We start from the raw sequence: 20441 nt of genomic DNA, 5'->3' as shown, positions 1-20441 counted from the left end.
GGCACTACTGAGAATGAGAGCATATATATAGATCAAAATGATGAAATAACAAAACTACTTAAGAAAGATTTCATTACATTTAAATTTTTCGAAATTACTTGCGTGATGTTAAAGATTTGAGAGAAGATTTGTGAGAATGTGTTGTATATTTCTTATTGCTTACACCACTATATATAGTGGTTCATACAAGGTGGAGTCAAAGGGAGAATTGATTACAAAGATATTATACATAATGACATGGTCAAACTCATAAAGAGTAAGGTTGAATGGGTCTTCCATGTGGCTGGATGTAAACCCCCAATGGACTCTAGTCTTGAACTTGTATGGTCTAGGTTATGGACCATCCACTTCATGATTCATAACACTCCCCCTTGGATGCCATAACAATATATGGTTTGTAACATGCTAATGTTGCCTCATTAAAACCGCTCCCGGAAAACCCAAAACCCAATGTGGTAAAAAGGGAAACCAGAGAAAGGAAAAAGAGTACAACACACATTACTCCCCCTGATTTGGACATCACTGAAGGTCCTTGAGTCTACGCGTGCCAATCTTGTTGCGTGAACTTCCTGAATGTGAAAGAGGGCAATGATTTGGTGAAGAGGTCGGCTGAGTTTTCACTAGACCGGATCTGAAGGACGTTGACCTCTCCAGCTTTCTGCAACTCATGGGTAAAGAAGAACTTGGGTATAATATGTTTGGTTCGGTCACCTTTGATATACCCGTTTTTGAGTTGAGCAATGCAAGCTGCATTATCTTCATATATGATGGTCGGATCCGTTGGGTCGCATATGGACGCATAATGTGGTCCTATACCTTTTGTTCAAAGATGAACTTCGATCTTATAGCTTATCTTTATGATAGCTTATTCATTCATACCACAGCTTGGTTGGTTCACGCTGAGAATTCGACCAACCATAAGTATTACCAATGAATAACCATTTAACCTATCTTAGGTTGGTTAGTATAAATCACAAGGAATTTAAAATTCCTCTATGGACTGATTTGAATTGTTCTTATAGAACTCTTCACTTGCTTATATGTAGTAATTTAATTCAGTCCATGAACAACTTTAGAAAAATGTTGTTCAAGAGAACTTCTTTTCTCATCTTTTGATTCTGAGCTCAATACCGTTTGGTAAATCTTTTGGTACCAATAATATTATCATCATCATCCAGTGAGTCATATATAGCATACTACATCTTTTGAATTTCTTCCAGACATCATATGTAGTGAAATATGTAGTAGTATCCACCACATTGGATTATATAGACCTTTCCCGGTCTGTCTCACGATTTATCCTTCTTTCAGGATTTATATATTCACTGGGCATCATATGGCGTTTACATATTCATGGCCAATACAATACGCCTTTTATATATCACTTTAAACCCCACGTTTCTTTCATTATTCATTATGAGTACTCTTGTGTGGGTTTATGATCCTCGATACATATCTTTGTATTCATGTGCTACATACTTGCGCATTTTCTATGAATGTATGTGTCGACACACTTATATATATATAGTTCCTTTTAGTTCCAGACATGGTATAAATCAATTTGAGATTTCATTATCTAGGACCTTAATAACCTTATAACTTGGCGTCCCAAGCTATATGGTATGGTACCTAGTTGTTCAGCTGGCCAGCCTTATATCTCAATGTCTGGAATGGTTTCCTTTAATAAAACTCGGATTTTATCTCATGCACCTTTCTTTCTTTCCGAGGTTCCTTAGAATTTATGGAACTTTATTTGGAACATTTATTTGGTCTATCTTATATAGACTTTGTAGCAACTTGGTTGTGTCTTTAAGACATCAAAACCGTGTGGTGCTAAGCTGGGATGACATAGTCATTCTTTCTCTCGGGTCAATGTGTCTGGCATTTTATTTTGCTATCATTGTAGCATATGGACGTCTATAAATTATTTTCTAGTCCGAGGATCTTTGCCAAGACATTGATGGTTGATACCAGATGGTAGATACCATTCTTTATCATTCTTTATACCAGCTTATTACTTTTCTCCTTTCATTGTTGGATATTCGGATTCATAAACCTTATGTAATCCTTGTTCCTTGGTCTATAATTAGATCACCCATTTTGGCTCAAGGTTTCTTTTAAACTTATGGAGAAAGTATATTCATAATATATATCCAACATATATTCCCAATCCTCTTTATGAGATTCTAAGATCACATGATCTTAGATGGCACATATATTTGTGGTGGATTCTTTCATAATATCTTAAGATGATATATGTCTGGACTCATGACCCGTATCAGTCTGAGGTGGGAATATCTATGATCACTTATATGGCCTGATATAATTACTATGGCCTGATGCAGGTTCATTCTTTTATAACTCATGGTGTCCCCAAGCATATGGACTTTTAGAATTTGAACCTTATAGGTAATGGTCTTTATATCAAATTCAACCAATATGTAATATGGTTGTGGACCATGTTTCACGGATTTTAGTATGGTCATGTATCATGGGATTTGTCCTCACTCCCCCTCATGAACATACTCAAATTCGTGGTGCTTGGGACAATAAATTCCCTTGTGCATAGATATATTGCACACACGTGAGATCTTATGGGATAACATTTGTGCCCTTTTAAATATTTGCATCATAATCCGAATGGCTAAGTATGGTAATGCCATCTAAGTGATAAATTTCGTGGGTTAATCAAACATGATTGCCCTGGCTATTTGCCTAATATCATATTGATCACTAGATCAATAGAGAATGTAGTCTCGACCACTTAGGCGATTTTAATTTAGGTACTCTTATTCCCTTTTGTCCATTGTTGGAAACCATTTTTTCTTCTTAATTCAATGGACCTTATAGGGTGAATATAATGCCATTTAGGCAAAGCCTTGGTCGAGCTTCTTTTCCTTTCTTTCAAGGAATGTCCAGTTGAGTTCAAGAGTATTTTATAACTGAGCCTGGATGGCAGAGCATGTCGTGCCATTTGTCAAAGGCTTCTTTGAACTCTTTGGAAAAGTGAGTTGGGGTATTAATCCTCAATCATATTTATCTTGGCACAATAAAGGCATATAGATATAGTTTCTTATCAAACAACAGTTTGAATAAGATAATGATGAACTCAAAGTAATTCATTTTATTAATGAAGTCGTGTATAAAGCAAAGTATCAAAGCAATTCATGAAACATAAACTCAGGAAACATGAAAATGAGAATGTCAAAAGACAATTATATAATATGGCCTTCACAATGCATGTGTTGCCATATGGCGCTCAACTTCAGCTTCATCAGCTATAGGAGGCCTCATCTCATTATTCTTTAGCTCAATGTATCTTTTCTGAAGCTTGTCAAATCTGTTGATGGTATCTTTGATTTTCTGCTTTCTTTGTTCAGAAGCCAAAAGATATGACAAAAGGTCATTATAAGTGGTGAACTTCTTAGCCGTGTGTAGCAACAGCACATCCTTTGGATGGAATGTGGAGTAGGTCTTATATAATAAAGAATAATGTGTTATCCTTTCACCACATAGTTCAAGACTATAAGCAATATCCATCAGAGCAGAATTATATTTGTCCACGGATTCAAAATCCTGGAATCTGAGGATCTCCCATTCATGGTTGGCCTTTTGCCACGATACCGGTTTGAACCTTTTCCTTAACTGTAACCAAAGGTCACAAGGATCCTCAACATGGAGATACAGGTCTCTTAATTCCTCAGTGAGATGATAACGAATAATCGTTATAGCTCTATGCCTTTCACTGTCAATGATATCATTGTACTCATTGATGCATTGTCCGAGTCCTCTGGATCTCAGGGCAACAAGAGTATTCTTTACCCATTCTAGGTAATTATCTCCAGAGAGATTTAGGGCAGAGTAATCTGAGGGTTCAAATCTCGACATCTGAATATTTAACGAGTAATTCAAGCACTCAGAATTCTATGTAAGCAATAGAATAAATCAATGTATATGATTTCAATAAGGCTTTCCCCCAAATCATATAATCTATTTGCTTAAGCAATCTTAGTATGAGAATGATCAATTGATCATTGCATCTAGTAATCCTTTTAATTATAATTCAAATTGGATTGATTATATATATAGGGTATTAAGGCCCTTTAGAATTTGAATAAGGATCAATCATCATTTTATTAAATGAGATCAAGCAAGATGGATGAAATCAAGCAAATGCATGGATCAAGAAATAGCTGAATGCATGTTCAGAACTAAGCATTGGACTTAAACAATCTATATGTGATTCCTAATGCATGAGGATATTTGGTTTTCAAAGATCATAAAGCAAAAACCGATTCCTTCCCCCTTTTACAGGGTAAACCAAGACAAGAAAATTTTATAATTTTCAGGATATGTCTAGAACAAATTCAATTAGATTTTCAATCAATCGGTTTCAAAGCTGGTTTATGTTTTCAAATTAAACAAACATGCTTAACTTTAAAAATAACCGATTTAATCTAATTAGATGCAAGCAATATGAACCAATTTAGATTTTATTTTAAATGCCCCATGATTAGAATGATCTATTATATGTATGCATGCTCAGTTTTAATAAAACTATATGACAAGCGGATGCATGGAAATGATCAGTTCATGATATGTGTATGATCTAACAATTTACTAATCCATGTTTGATCTAATAGATGCTATCAGGTATGTATATATGATCAGTATATAATTCAATCATCACAAAATCAGTTTTCAAGGTTGGTTTTTAGATCAAGATAAATTTATATCATTTGTTCAAACTATAATGAACCGATTTCAAGGCCGGTTTAGATTTAGATAAATTTTGACAAACAACTATGTGATCAAATGATTTCAACTTAGTATTTATTTTAGCCTATGTCATAACTATTTAAATCAAGACTATATGTTATAATATTTTGATAAATACTACCTAGTCAAAGATATGCATTTAAAACAATCATAAAAGTTTTAAATTTTGATCAGTTACAATATAAAACATCAATGGTCAAAGATATGCATTGATTAGGATTTAAGTTTTGATATCTTTGGGTTTGACTGAAAGATTATGGCTGAAAAGATTGTGGCCGGAAAAGGTCATGGCCGGGAAAAAAAATCATGGCTGGATTTGGATTTAGGGGTTCAGCCGATTATTGCTTAGAGTTTAGGGGATTGATAAAAATCAAGCAAAAAGGATTTAGGGAATTGATATGTATAATGGCCATCAAGATACATATCCGGTTATAAAACAAACAAGGGGATTTGAGATTTTGATGTGGATAAGGGCCGATTTGGATCGGTAAGCACATCGAATGGGATTAAGATTTTGATGGCCAGCTTATTCATCCGGCTATACAGCCGGTAATACGGCCAAACAAAGATTATGGGTTTCAATCCTTTAGTCAATCCGGATTTAAGGCCGGATCAAAATAGGAGAAAGGGGAACCGATTTTAAGGCTTGCTAGCTAAAAGGGGTTTATGATTTTCTCTAATATCTTTTATAATTTCAAATAGTTCTTAGAAACAAGATTCATATAGATCTTAGATTATTAATAAGTTTTATAAGTTTTTAGAGATTCTTAGATCTTTAGAGATTCAAATAATTTTAGAATCAAGATTCATATAGATCTTAGATTCAAGATTAATATTTGTGATAATTTTAGATCTATAGATTTTTATAAGTTTTATGATTCAAATAGATCTAATAATCAGGATTCAGATATGTGGTGTTCTTAGATTTTATGGATAGATTAGTTTACCTTTTAGAAAACACCAAATTGATCTGAATGGACCACCGTGAGAGAGAGCTGATCCGCGGATGAGCTGGTTGAGAGAGAGGTGGAGGAGCTGGCCGGAAAACCGTGAGAGGGATAGACTTGGCCGGCGGAGCAAGGCTGAGGGCCGGAAGAGATGGCCGGAAAAGAGATGATCGCCGGCGGATGGGATTGCTCAAGTGGAGAGAGTCTCGTGTTGATAACGTGTTAAGATTTGAGAGAAGATTTGTGAGAATGTGTTGTATATTTCTTATTGCTTACACCACCATATATAGTGGTTCATACAAAGTGGAGTCAAAGAGAGAATTGATTACAAAGATACTCTACATAATGACATGGTCAAACTCATAAAAACTAAGGTTGAATGGATCTTCCATGTGGCTGGATGTAAACCTCCAATGGACTCTAGTCTTGAACTTGTATGGTTTAGGTTATGGACAATCCACTTCATGATTCATAACACTACATGTGATTTGATTTTCCATAATTCTAAGTGGTAGCACACCAAAAGAAAAACGGAGATAAGAGTCAATGACTGTATAAAAAAATTTGTTTAATACTAATAGTAATGATTATAACTCTCGTTTTAATTTTGCAGTTCAACACTGACTCAGGCTTCCAATGGAGAAAGCGGATCAAGCGTTTCGGATTCGGCGGATCAAGTGGATCGAGTGAAACAAAAGTGGTTCTAGCGGATCTAGTGGATCAAGTGTGGATCTAGCGGTTCAAACATATGTATGAATGGTGAAAATGGATAAAAAGCGGTTCAAAATACTGTACACATTTAATATAATTTATATATAAATTAATAATTTTGTTTTTTCATGATAAAATTAAAATAGTTGTTTTAAAAATAATTTTATAAATGCAATAAATATATAATTTCTTATTCAAAATATAATATAAACTGTTTTAAAGATATATATAAGAAACTGTTTTAAAGATATATATATATATATATATATATAATTAGTCACTATTCTTATTATTAATATAAAAGACTATAGTAGAGAATTATTAAGTAATTATAGTACTTAAAATAAACTCTAAAGGAACAAAAACAAACTTCTCACAAAAACACACAAAAATAATTTTATTATTTTAATTAAATTAAATTAAGACTCTGAACGAAAAAAGCGGATCAAGCGTTTCGGATCGAGCGAAAAAAAAGTGGATCCAACGGATCGAGCGAAACAAAAGTTGATCAAGCGGATCTAACGGTTCAAAACATAGGTTGAATGATGAAAGTGGATAAAAAACGGTTCAAAATATTGTACAAATTTATTATAATTTATATAAGATTTAAATTAATATTTTTTGTATTTTTTTAATAAATTATTAATTTTAAAATAAATATGTACAGGCTATTTATTTTATACTATAAGATTTAATAAATTATAAATTATATATGATATGAATAAGTAGAATATTGTAAATTAATCTTAACCAACTCACCAACTTAAAAATATTTTAAAAATAAATCAAAGTAAATATTACATTATCAAAAATATTATTTTAAATAATAAGAGATATATATATATAGCCAAAATAATATAATGAAATATAATGATCCTATGTATATAATAAAGCTATGTCTAGAAATTAATAGTTAAAATAAGTTGCATATATGAATTACTAAACAATACTGTGTATTTATTATTAGTGGATAAATTTGAACTACTCTTAAATGGGAGTTGATGAAATGAACCACTTGTGGTTCTTAAAACAAGAACAAAAAGTAAAACGTTTTCTAAAAAAGTGGTCGAGCCACTTTACACATAAATTGATCATATTTTTGATGAATGGTAAGAGTATAGTGGATGATACACATAATGCAGTTCCTCCATCAATTATCTGCCTCCCATTCTCAGCCTCAGTTGTTCTATTTACATGACGTTATAGTTGTCATTTTAACAATCTTTTCATATAGTTAAAATGTATATGTTTATTAATTTTGACCCAAAAATGTAAATTTTATTAATTTTTATTAAAACATTACATGTTTTTATCTCTTATTAATAAATTAAAGTTAGTAAAATGAAATTATTCTAAGATTTTGGATTTGAACTACAAAATAAAAATTTATGGAACATGAACTCTTTTTTTTGGACAAATGGAACATAAACTCTAAGCATTTATTTCAAAACATAATGCAATTGATTTGTTCGTGTCATCCTTCGATATAGGATTGTAAGTTTGGATTTAACTAGGGAGGCTTATTGTATTAGGAGTTTGAAATTTTTAAGTTTTTCTCCAAATCATCTCTTTATTAGATACATCATTTGTAAAATTCCTATCAAAACTCCTCTTATTGAAAAAAATATGGATTTCATCAGTAACTTATATGTAAGATTATTGTGGGTTATTAGAAAAATGAATTTACACTTTAAATTCAATAGTAAAAAATACCACCTCAAGAGGTGGAGTTTAAAACATAAAAAAACAGTGATCCCATTTCATTTCTCCGATCCCTACCTAACGCCACGTCTCTCCCGACGCTACATTCCTCTTGCTACCTCCTAATCACTAACCTTCTTCCTCCAAAGAATCCATATATCTCCATAGTGGCAACCTTCTCCACCCTCGTTTGTTCTACAGCAACATCTCTTGCTGTACACAGTCTGCCAAAACAAGACCTTCTTCTTTATATTTGCACAACACTACTTTATAAGAAGAGGTAACAGTCATATGTTGTTGTCTTTCACACTAGTCTCGTGGTGGAGCTTAGCAACATGGTTTTTAACTCAGTTAAGCTCTCTTAACAAATTTGATTGCATGAGACTATTGGAGAGGAAGAGGAGAAGTAAGTAGTGATGGCGGCAATGCAATGAGGTTAATATAATGTTTTGTAATCGTTGTGTATATATCAAAATAAAACTAGCTTCTTGTCTTGTTTGGATTCTAATGCAATTTCGAAAATAGATAACTTTTGTTAACTACATCATTTATATATGTAATATATAATTTCGACAATTGTCGAAATTGTTATATACACAATAGCTTTTGAAAATAGACAAGAAGCTAGTTTTATTTTGATATATACACAATAAGTCCTCATTCAAAATATGATTGTCGAATTCTAACTTTCGATCTACTATTCCAGCAAAAAAAATATAAATTTGAATGTGATGTCAACTACACAACATGTTATTTGATACATGCCATCATGTTAACTACATCATTTATATATTTAATATATAATTATTGTATTGCGTAAATGTGTAGTTATGTGATGATTTATATTTAGTGTGGATAACAATATTTATTTTCTTCAAAAAAAAAGAATCAACTGATGCTAAATGATATTCATGAACATGTAAATGCAGTTTTATGTGTTAATGAGTGAAGACAATAAAAATGACTCACCATCAAAGATTGGTAATATTAACCAAAAAGTTTGGTAGTACGTACCAGTATAAGCATTTGGTGGTTTGGTTTCTGTTTGGGGTTAAAACAAAATTGGATTCAAAAAGATAAGTTCCGTTCAATATCAAAATATAATCTGTTTCAAGTTTTCCGTTGCTAACCTTTTAAATGAACATAAGTTTTAGATGATCAAATTATAATTCGTTTTAGTTTGTGTTTTATTTAGGACAAAAATCTATACACACACATTTTTAGTATTTATTGCAGTGATGTGTCTATAACTTTCAATTTAATCTATAATTTAAATTTAGTATTCTGCAATTCCACGGTTACCCATTAATACCAACGATTAATCTTTTTAAAAGTCTGATTAGATTGATGTATTGAGAAAAGCTTAGCTAACTATGACAATGAAAGGGGAAATTAATGTGAGCAGCGGCGAAGAAGGGGAACGAACAGAGAATTGAAAAGAATGTCACATAACTTGTGGGGGTGACACACACACATATATATATATATATGTATATATATATATATTTAATCAAATAAATCCTATAAACAATACTACCTCCATTTTTAAATAGATTATATTTTATGGAGTTTTCGATGTTTCAAAATAGATTATGTTTTCATATATCAATGCACATTTTCACTTTATCAAAAAACTGTGTAACTAATGATATTTTGTAGTATGTTTTGTGATTCGTTGAATAATTTTTAATTTATATTTTAATGGTATTTTTAAGATAAAAAATAAGTTTCTTAATAGCTGTGGACAATCTTAAAACTCCATGTACTTTGAAACAGAGGTACTTTGAAACGGAGGGAGTAATAGTTTGAAGGTGGTCCTTTTTAAAAAAATCAACATCTTCTCTTTTCTACACTGCCGTAACATCCATACACATTCACGAGAAATCAACCAATTCATACATCCATACATGACCGCGTTCCCTATCAGTACATACATTCAGACCTTGTTCGAATACCTACATTAACACTCAATTAATTTAAATTTACTACACGAACTAACAAAAATCAGTTTTTACATACATTGACTATTTTTCGTTAGTCAAAGATTACGGAATCTGAGGTGGCATTATAACTCGCTTACCTATCTATAAAAATTTCATCCGTGTATATTACATTTAAAAAAAAATTATAAAAAATATGTCCTTCCAATTTGCCAAAGGTAGGATTTGAACCTTGGTTAGACAATATCTCATCAGCTGTTCCAACCACTCTGCTACGTCTATCTTAATTGTTATATTCACTATGATGTATTATTCACGTCCTTCCAATTTGTCGTATCTCATCAGCTGTTCCAACCACTTTGCTACGTCTATCTTAGGCATTGAGTGATAACTGTGGTCCCATAAACAGAAAGGGACGGGAGAGAAAGTGACACCATTCACTTTACTTTTCTTGTTTTGTGTTTTCTGAAATTAAAATAATAAAAAATAAGATAGCATACCATGTGATGTTGCCAAATATTAACCGCACCCTATCCACTCAGTCCCGTACTTTGCGTACAAAAGGAGTGGTTTATGTGGTTTGTGACATTTTAATTATTATTTTTTTTAAATACAACAGAAAATAAAAAAAATCTAGTCTATAAATAGAAGAAGTACGTTATCAGTTTACACACACTTCACTTCAATTATCATACTTCCTATACAATCGCATTCTTTCCATTTCTGGTCCAAAAACGTTTTTTTGTTTTCAAACAAGAACAAGGTATGTTTTTTTTTCTACCTGAAAAATATTAGTTTGTAATTTGTATTATGTAAGCCATTAAAAGCATATAAATTATTCAGTGAAACTATTAAAGGTACCTAAACTAACTAAAGTACGTAAGTAAGTTAACTTTAATGTAACCATGTAAAATATTATTTTGTTAATTATAAGATGCAAAAAATAAAATTGAATAATGATTATGTGTTTGAATAATGTTTAAAAATATTTTTTTCTGTTCGAGGATCCCTTTTGAAGGAATAAATATATATTTTACTATTTAGTTAACCAAAATTTTTGTGAATGTACGTAAACTTTTTTTCCATAAATTAGTTGGTTACCTGAAATAATAAAAGTACTTAAACTAATAATGATACGTAAGTTAGTTAACTGAAAGTTTATTTATGTACATAAATTATTTGTTATATATTAATGTAATTAATTTTAGATCAACCAAAATAAGTTAAAAAGTTAATCATAAGCTGCATGTAATAAAATTGAATATTAGTATGTATTTGACATATGTTTTGAATAAAAATTTTGTTCTGTTTGTGATTTAAGAAAAAAATATTTGTGTTGCAAACTTAATAAATATATGTTTTGAATATTTTAATTATATATATACATTATATTTTCTTTTATTTTTTATTAAAAATATGATTAATTATGGAACTCTATTAATAATATTTAAATCATTTTTGAAATCCAGATATGTCAGGAAGACGTCGTGGAAACACAAATCCTGTGGGACAAAGAAATTCAAATGTTCATAACGAAACTTCTTCACGAGTAAAAAATCTAATTTTATATTTATTGCATATTTTTTAATTATATAGTATTAGTCAAAATTATAATTATTTTTTTTACTTTGTAGAAAGCGTCGAGATTTAAGTGGACCTATGAACAAGAAAAAACATTGATTGAGTTGTATGATGAAGCAACGATTATACTCTTAAAGATCCTACGGTTCTTGGTAGAGAGCACATGGTCGACAATTTCAACCGTGCATTTAATTTGAATATAAATTATGCCCAGGTGCTTTTGATAAGGATGATTACGATGAATTCAAAAAAGCTGAACAAATATTTCTTGCTTTGGAACTTCCCAAATTCACTAAATTTTACTGGGCTTGCATTAATGCACTTAAAGAACTAGTTTTTTGGCGAAAGTATTTCATTGATATAGCTCGAAGCAATGACGAAGATAAATTGCAACTACTAGAAGCTATGACTGGTGTATCACGAAATAATGAAGATGTACCAAAACAATTGGGCTCTGGATAGTTATTTGGGAGTCTACATTCTGGAGGTTTATCATCTGGTAGTACATCTTCAGTGGGTAATTGTTCAAGGGGAAACAATTTTCAAAACTTGGGTGCACCACCGACTACACAACAATGGGGTACACCTCCAAATGTGCAACACTGGGGAACACCACCAAATATGCAACACTGGGGAACACTACCAAATGTTCAATATTGGGGGACATCACCAAACGCTCAACCATGGGGTGTACCTCCAAATGGTCCAAGTTGGAACACACCTCTAAATGCTCAACAATGGAGTACGCCACCATATCCTCAACAATGGAACATTCCACAAAATATTCATCATGGTCAACAACCATCAAATGTTCAGCAAACCGGCTCTTCTGGAACAACACCAACAAATGTTCACTACGGATTTACAGTTGGAAATCAAGGTGGAAGTCCACTGAATACTCAACGAAATTATTCAGAAGGTGCAAGTATAGATTCTTCACCAAAGGTCCACCAATCACCATCAACTAGTATCGGTTTCACTAATTATTTTGAACCAGGAAACACATCACAAAGACCGAGACGTAGAGGACTATTCAATATTTGGAGAACTACAGAAGAACCTAATGAAGAGAATCAAAGTGGTTCAGGAGATGAAGAGTAGCAATCTGATTGTCATGTTTATATATTATGATATAATGTTATTATTTTTATTGTGTGTTATAGGTTTTCATGTGTTTTAAAATACTTTTATATTACTTTCGTGTGTTAATGGATTGTCATATTCTAATGTTCTAAAATATTTATATATTATTTTGGTGTGTTAATGCATTATTACTATTTTTATATATCTAATAAAATTTAATTTTATGTTTATTAATTTGCAAGCATTTCGAATCTGTCAGTTGCGTTCACAAAACATCCAGACACTATCTTACGAAGAGAGAATTGAGTTGTGGAATTTAGAAAATGAGCAATTTGAGGAGTTAATAATTCAACCAACTTTGAGTTATTATGATCGATATTTTCATAGAGCACCTGCCCGGACAGACAGAGGTTTAGGGTGGAGAAATATGTGGTCTCGACTTCAAGAAGATGATGTTGTTTGTCTTCAACTCCTACGAATGTCACTACTATGTTTCCGAACACTATGTAACATGCTACAAACGAATTATGGTCTGAAACCAACTTCAAATGTAAGCATTGAAGAAAGTGTGGCTATATTTTTGCGTATATGCGGGCACAATGAAGTTCAAAGAGATGTTGGGTTGAGATTTGGACGAAATCAAGAGACTGTGAAAAGAAAATTTAAAGAAGTTCTTAAAGCGACGAAATTACTTGCATGCGATTATATCAGAACTCCAACAAGACAAGAACTATACCGAATTCCTGAAAGACTTCAAGTACATCCAAAATATTATCAATTTTTTAGTGGATTTGTTGGAGCTATGGATGGGACTCATGTTTGCGTAAAAGTACCACCAGAATTACAAGGAATGTACTGGAATCGACACGATAATGCATCGTTGAATATTATGGCAATTTGTGATCTGAATATGCTATTCACATATATATGGAATGGAGCACCGGGATCTTGTCATGATACATCCGTTCTCACAATGGCACAAGAAAGCGATCCTGAATTTCATTTGCCTCCAACGGAAAAGTATTATGTCGTTGACTCGGGTTATCCAAATAGGCAAGGATTTTTGGCTCCATATAAGTCATCACGAAACAACGTTGTCAGATATCATATGTCACAGTTCAACTATCGTCCTGCTTCACGGAATAAAGAAGAATTATTTAATTGATATCATGCGTCTCTACGTTCAGTTATCGAGAGAACTTTTGGAGTTTGGAAGAAAAAATGGAGGATTCTTTGTGATTTTCCAAGATATAGTATCAACATACAGCAGAGAGTGGTCATGGCTACAATGGGATTGCATAATTTTATAAAAATTTCAAACTTTTCAGATGCAGATTTTGCTGAAGTTATGGCAGAAACATGAGGATTCAATACACAGGCAGAGACTGATTTTCATACCGATTTAGATGATGCGGAAACAATTGAAGTGACAGATGGAGGACATATGGCGCAAATAAAAGATAATATTGCAAATATGCTATGGGAAAATCAATAAAATAAACTTATTTTCTTATTGTAATTTATTTGTACTTTATAAAAAATGTAAAATACTTTATTGTCAAATAGAATTTTATTTTATATATTCAGTACTATTTAGTTTATAAACACCATTCAAGCATTTTGATATAAGCTTTTACGTTTTCTATTTTAAATAACAAATTTAATTAATTTAATTAAGTTTCTCTTATACAAACTGTAGTTAAACACCATTCAAACATTTGTCCCGCACTTTTTATTATTTTGGTCACCATTCACATATTTCTTAAACCGCTTTTATTAGATGAACCGCACTTGTCCCGCAGTATGCGTTTTTCTAACACAAACCGCTCTTAAACCGCACCGCACTAATCAATCCGCTTGTCCCGCACCGTCCACCCCGCTGTTACCATTCGGAGCCTTAATTGTTATATTCACTATGATGTATTATTTATAGAGAAATACCCTAGGATAGCATTAAAAAAGTTTTTATCCCAGATATAGACTCTAAGGATCAAAATGACCAAAATGTTTCATTAAAGAGTTAAATATACATTTATACCCCTAGGGTTAACTAATCCAGACCTTAGGTTTAGAGTTAAGAGGCAAAGATTTGGGATTGAAGTTTAAAATTTTATAAAATAAAAAATAAATATTAAAAATTTGAAAATAAAAATTTTAAAAATAGTTTCAAAAAATATTTTCGAATTACAAAAAGAAAATTTGAAAAAATATATATATATTTAAAATAAAAAAAATTCAAATTTTGTTTTTGTAATTCGAAAATATATTTTTTTTTATATAAAAAAGTTCGAATTTGAAAAAATATAATCTAAAAGTATAACTTTTTTTTATATATATATGGTATTAGAGTCATTTTACCTATTAAATGAAACATTTTAGTTATTTTCTTCCTTGTGATCTATTTTTGTGACCAAAACTTGAAAATTGTCTATTTAGAAGAATTGCTCTTATTTATATCTAAGGAAGTTATATTTATTAGGCCTTTAGCTAAAGGTAAAACTTAGGAAAATAATGAATATGAATAAAATTTTGGGAACGATGAGAAATGATAGTTCTTTATCAAAATTAACAAGAAACAAATTTGCATTATATTTTTTTTACAAAAAAAAAAATAAATGAGAAGGAATGAAAGGAAAAAAAATATTCTTCATAAATGATAATTTTTTTAAAGAACATTAAGGAATATAGTGTTTCTCTTCGTTCTCTTGGTTACCGGTTGCACTTTTGGTTAGCTCACCGTACAGTTAACCATTATGCTAAACCTATTATACTGACTTTGTTCCTTTTTTTGTCAAATACTACTGACTTTGTTCTTTATGATTCTTTATTTATAGCTAATTAATTTTGAATTATGAATATTTATCAATAAGATTTGTTTCTCTTTTATTGTCAAATTATCATTAAATTAATAATCTAAAAGAATATTTAGGGGTTATAGTTAACTATTTAGGATTTTGTTTTGGTCTAACAAACCAGTTAATATAATTAAAAAATTCGTGTAAAGCACAATTTGGAAACAACATATAAATTTGAAAGAAGATTTTCATAAGTCAAGAAATATACATTAGCTATAAATAAATAATCATCAAGGACATCGTTAATAAACTGGCATGGCACAATAGTTATTCGTACGTTGAGCTTAGTAAGCAGGTGAGTTCGAATCTTCCCAAATAATTTGTACGTTTATTTATATCTTATAATAAATGTAACTTTGTTAGTTATGAATAATACATGATGGAGAACGTAACAACTACGATTGATGTAGCACAGTGGTTGGAAAGTAGGTTATGTCATTGCCTAACTCGGGTACGAGTTCTCTCGCCTGCAAGTTAATGTAAGAAATTTCTTTATATTTTTTTCAAATTTCTTTAAATATAAATATCCACGTATGTTATTTTTATAGACACGTAAGCAAGTCATAACGGCCCCTCGGATTCCATTATCTTTGACTAACGGAAAATAGTCAATATAAAAATCGAATTTTGTTAGTTTGTGTAGTGAACTTAAATTAATTGAATGTTAATGTATGTATTCGCACATGGTCCGAATGTATGTACTGATCGGGATCGCGGTCCTCTATTGATGTATGAATTTACCGATTTCCCTACGTATTCACCATGTGTGCACATACCCAACTTTATTTATGCAAAAAAAGTTTAATCATATGAATACGATCGATCGCTTGAGCCATGTTTTTGTGTTTGAACTTAATTCCATCGTAATAGGGTCTAGACTAGATCAGAAGAAGAAGAAAATAAAGTTTATATAGTATATTTTCAATATGACTGTCTCCTCGCATTAAAGATGGCTAGTTCGGTTTGAAGTTGATGACGCTGACTTGTATACTCACAAAAATGTAACTAGACATATTAAGAAACTGTTCCGCTTTTGAGTACTAGGGATCGTTATCCGCGCCAAAACACGGAGTTTTTGCATTCACAGAGCTTTTACATTTTAATCTATTTTTTTCTCTTGCTTACTAATCTAGCATTCACTTTTTCAATGCATTTTATCTTCACCATCTCCTCTTGTCTTGTTTACATTTGTTTTCACATTCTGTCGTTTGATTTGTCTTAGTTTTGACTTGTGTAATAACTTAACCCTGCTCATTCTTCTTTCATTCTTTATTGATTGATATTTTTATCTCGCTTAGCTCTGTGTTGCAACTAATTTGCTCGAATCATTTTTCATCATCTGCTTCGTACTCTTTTCATATTCATTAACTATTGTCTCTAATCTCTTTAAATCCTAAAAATCCTACATGTTCTTTTGTTTATTAAATCACATATTAAATATTGTTGAAACTGTTTATTTATTCTAATAAATCCTTACGATTATAACTAAGATGATATGGATAAAAGACTGATTATAATTTAGTTGAAATTAAAGTCTAAAGTAGAAGTTATTAAACTTGCAATACTTCTTTTTGTCATCCAAGATAGCTTTAGTCAAATCAATTATATTGATTTAGAAAATCCGTAAGCTATTTCAATCCCAAACAACCAAAAAACAGGCGCATTTGTTATTGACGTTTGCGGCGGGTTCCTTAACTATAAACATAATTGCTTGTCACAACTGTGTTTACAAAAACTACCCATATAAGAGTTTCATACTCATTTCTCTTTCTCTAGTCATCTCCTATGTTAGTAGCTATCATAATACAATCATCAAACAAATGACATATCTCTTGGTTCCATATAGAATATGCAAAAGGACTGTTTTCTGCAGACTCCATGATCACTGAGTATTATAAATATCAAACTCTGTCTATGGTCTATTTATATGTTGAGGAAATGCCTCGAAATGTAGCTTCCAAATAATGATTTCCAGGTCAACACATTGCATGTTAACCTCCACAATGGGATCAGCGGATCTGCAGATACCGCTACATGTCGAGTCGAACGCAGCTACACATATGTTCCCTGCTTGTGCCTTTCATTCACAATCTGCAATTCTCCCAAGAACCAGAATCAATGTTAAATGAGGTAAAAGTTCTAGAATCACAACAGACTTTGTATAGCCAAGCCAAAATAAACCAAACACCCAACGTAACATCCCCACTTGCCTATTTGTGCAGAAAATGACTTGATCATTATATAGTAGCACCGAGAAGTTAGATGGAGAATGAGGTATGAATGCAAAGTAGAAAAAAACAGTTAAAATCTTACTGATTATGAGAAATATAAGAAATCAATTCTCTTGAAATGACGTATAACTGTCCAATAGCGTGACAGAAGTACTTGTTCCTGTTTTCACCAAACTTCCAATTCTAAATGTATATATAAATCTATTAGAGTTATTGCCAGCCCTCTGTTGCGATATTTGTTAGCTAAAATAATCCATCCAACATAATAGGAAAAAGAAACCAACGAAATTGTAAAGTTAACCATCAGCTGAGATGCTTTTGTTGTCCTAACACATTGCAAGTTTAGTGATTTCACTGTCAAAAGCAACAAACTAAGCAGTCATATACATCCGATACATTTATTTACAAACGGTTCCTAGCACAGAAAAAGTATATTATTATGTTACAGATGATAAGTTTGATACATAAATACAGTTTAGAATTTTTTTCAACTGAACATTTGTGCCTACTGAATTACCTTACAACACCCACTGCATTGTGATTTTGGCATGTTAAAGCTGAGAATCAACATTGGAGCTTGCGTTAGCATTTGGAACATGAAATATAGCACCATCAATTTCCAGTGTTAATTCCATTGACAATAGTTATGCAAAAGAACTCTGCTAGTAAGGTAATCGTGATTAATAATTCTTTACATCTTAGTGTCGTACAAATTCAAAACGATAGACACTTACAATCGACGGCTCTCAAAGATGGATCGCAAACCATCTAATGATATGCTTACCTCGTCGTATAAGTAATCCATGTCACTTCCCTCCCAAGGGTAACGTTGCTGGTGCAGATCAATTCCCTCCGCCTCTTCCTCATCATTAGGATGCTCTGCATTATACCTATGTAAGGTTCAAATTTATGTCGCTAGAATTATCAGAGAAAGAAATATAAAGTACCCTCCAAATCTTCAGGAGCATCGACATTTTTTTTATTCAATGATCTTCATTCAACCTAACAACCATCAAAATAAAAAGAATGTGAGGCACATAATCTTCAAAATCCAAGTTTAATGAATGAAAAAAAAACTCAGGAAGACAGAAAATGTCAAACACTCACTGGCTTCTTCTTCTTTTACTTCTTGGCTCCTGTGAATGAACTGTCAAAACCATCATTATTTGCAGGAAAAAAGATTAAACAAAGCAACTGATGAAAAGAAACAAATATGTTTCACAACACATAAACTCTTCTTGAACAATCAGGCAACGAATAGTATGTCTCCCGTGTGACTCAGCTGAGTCCTCGATGGCATCCTAAACGACAAATGTCTTCATCTTCTTCTTGGTTAGATCAAAGGGTGCAAACTAAGGATGACCAAAGAAAATTAAAACCACACAATCATGATTTATCAAGCCAAATAAAAGAACCGATGATGAATTTATTAAAGATGGGGAGATTTAAAGACTAAAGAAGAAAAACTGATTCATGAAACTCAAAGAGTCAATCTGTGTTTCTTAGATGAGTCATGAACCGATGATTAAAAATTGAAAGCCCTAAATTTTCATTGAAGATAACGCTTAAAGATCAAAGAGGTTTATTGGGCTTTTTTTAACGAATCCCATTTCAAAACGTGAGTTATAAAGTATTTATTAAATCATTAGATAAAATAAATATGTGTGGGTCCCACAGAGAAAACTGAAGAAGCAAAGGTTTCCGACCTTCATAGATATATATTTGTTTCAACCATCAATGTATAAAAAATTATTTAGCTCAGTGGTATAAATGTTGTTGTTTAAATTTCAATAACCCGGGTTCGAATCACAGACTTGACACTTTTTCACACTTTTTAAAAGTGAGACCCACGAATCGGTGACCAAATGCCCTATTATGATGTAGATTGTATCTTTGTTTTTTTTTGTTTTTTTGGTGTAAAGTATTGTATCTTTGTTTCTATCGAATCGCTCGTTAGGTCATGAAACTGTGTTGTATGTGTGAATTTGTTAGAGGGAGCTTCTCTTCCAACATTATTTTGTTTATTCCTCTAAGCAACAAAAAACAAAATAGAACGGTATCGATACGAACATCTTCTTCATCATTCGTTAATTACCAACCCTATTAATATCATAGCCAATCTTTTATTATTTTTTTTTCAAAGAAATTAGCATTAGATGTATGGTATATAGTTTACAACAGCAAAGTTTTTTAAAATAAATACTTTAACATAATAGATTTAAGAACGATGATATCAACAACTATCAATTTTAGCCGGTGTTATGAATATTTTGTTATGATATTAGAAGTAATGAAACAATATGATGCTAACGAGCGTGTGTATATTAGTATGTAGCCAATTACGGCTGGTGTTCTTTTGGCTTAAAACTTATTGAAGGTTAACTGTTACTGACTATTCCTTCACCGAAATATTACGTGGCAGTGTCAGTACTCTTTATTCGTGGTCAAATTATGGCGGTCCGTTGGAATTTCTTTTTGTTGCTAATAATTTTTTTTGAGGTATATCAAACAAAAAAATAAAGTCTCCACACTTGGTGCCATAGCAAAAACACTAAAAAACATAAAACCAAAAGTAATCGATAATATAACTGTTCAGCTTGGTAGTGAACATGA

General features: G+C 31.6%; 1 pseudogene; it reads left to right on the top strand.

The window, feature by feature from the left end:
- The first annotated feature begins 11371 nt into the window (after window positions 1-11371).
- LOC111203835 lies at window positions 11372-14785 on the top strand (annotated as a pseudogene).
- Window positions 14786-20441: the final 5656 nt, after the last annotated feature.

The sequence above is a fragment of the Brassica napus genome, chromosome C3, assembly GCF_020379485.1.
Source record: "Brassica napus cultivar Da-Ae chromosome C3, Da-Ae, whole genome shotgun sequence".
NCBI classification, from domain to species: Eukaryota; Viridiplantae; Streptophyta; class Magnoliopsida; order Brassicales; family Brassicaceae; genus Brassica; species Brassica napus.
The sequence above is the reverse complement of the archived record's forward strand: the minus strand, read 5'-3'. Positions and strand labels throughout refer to the sequence as shown.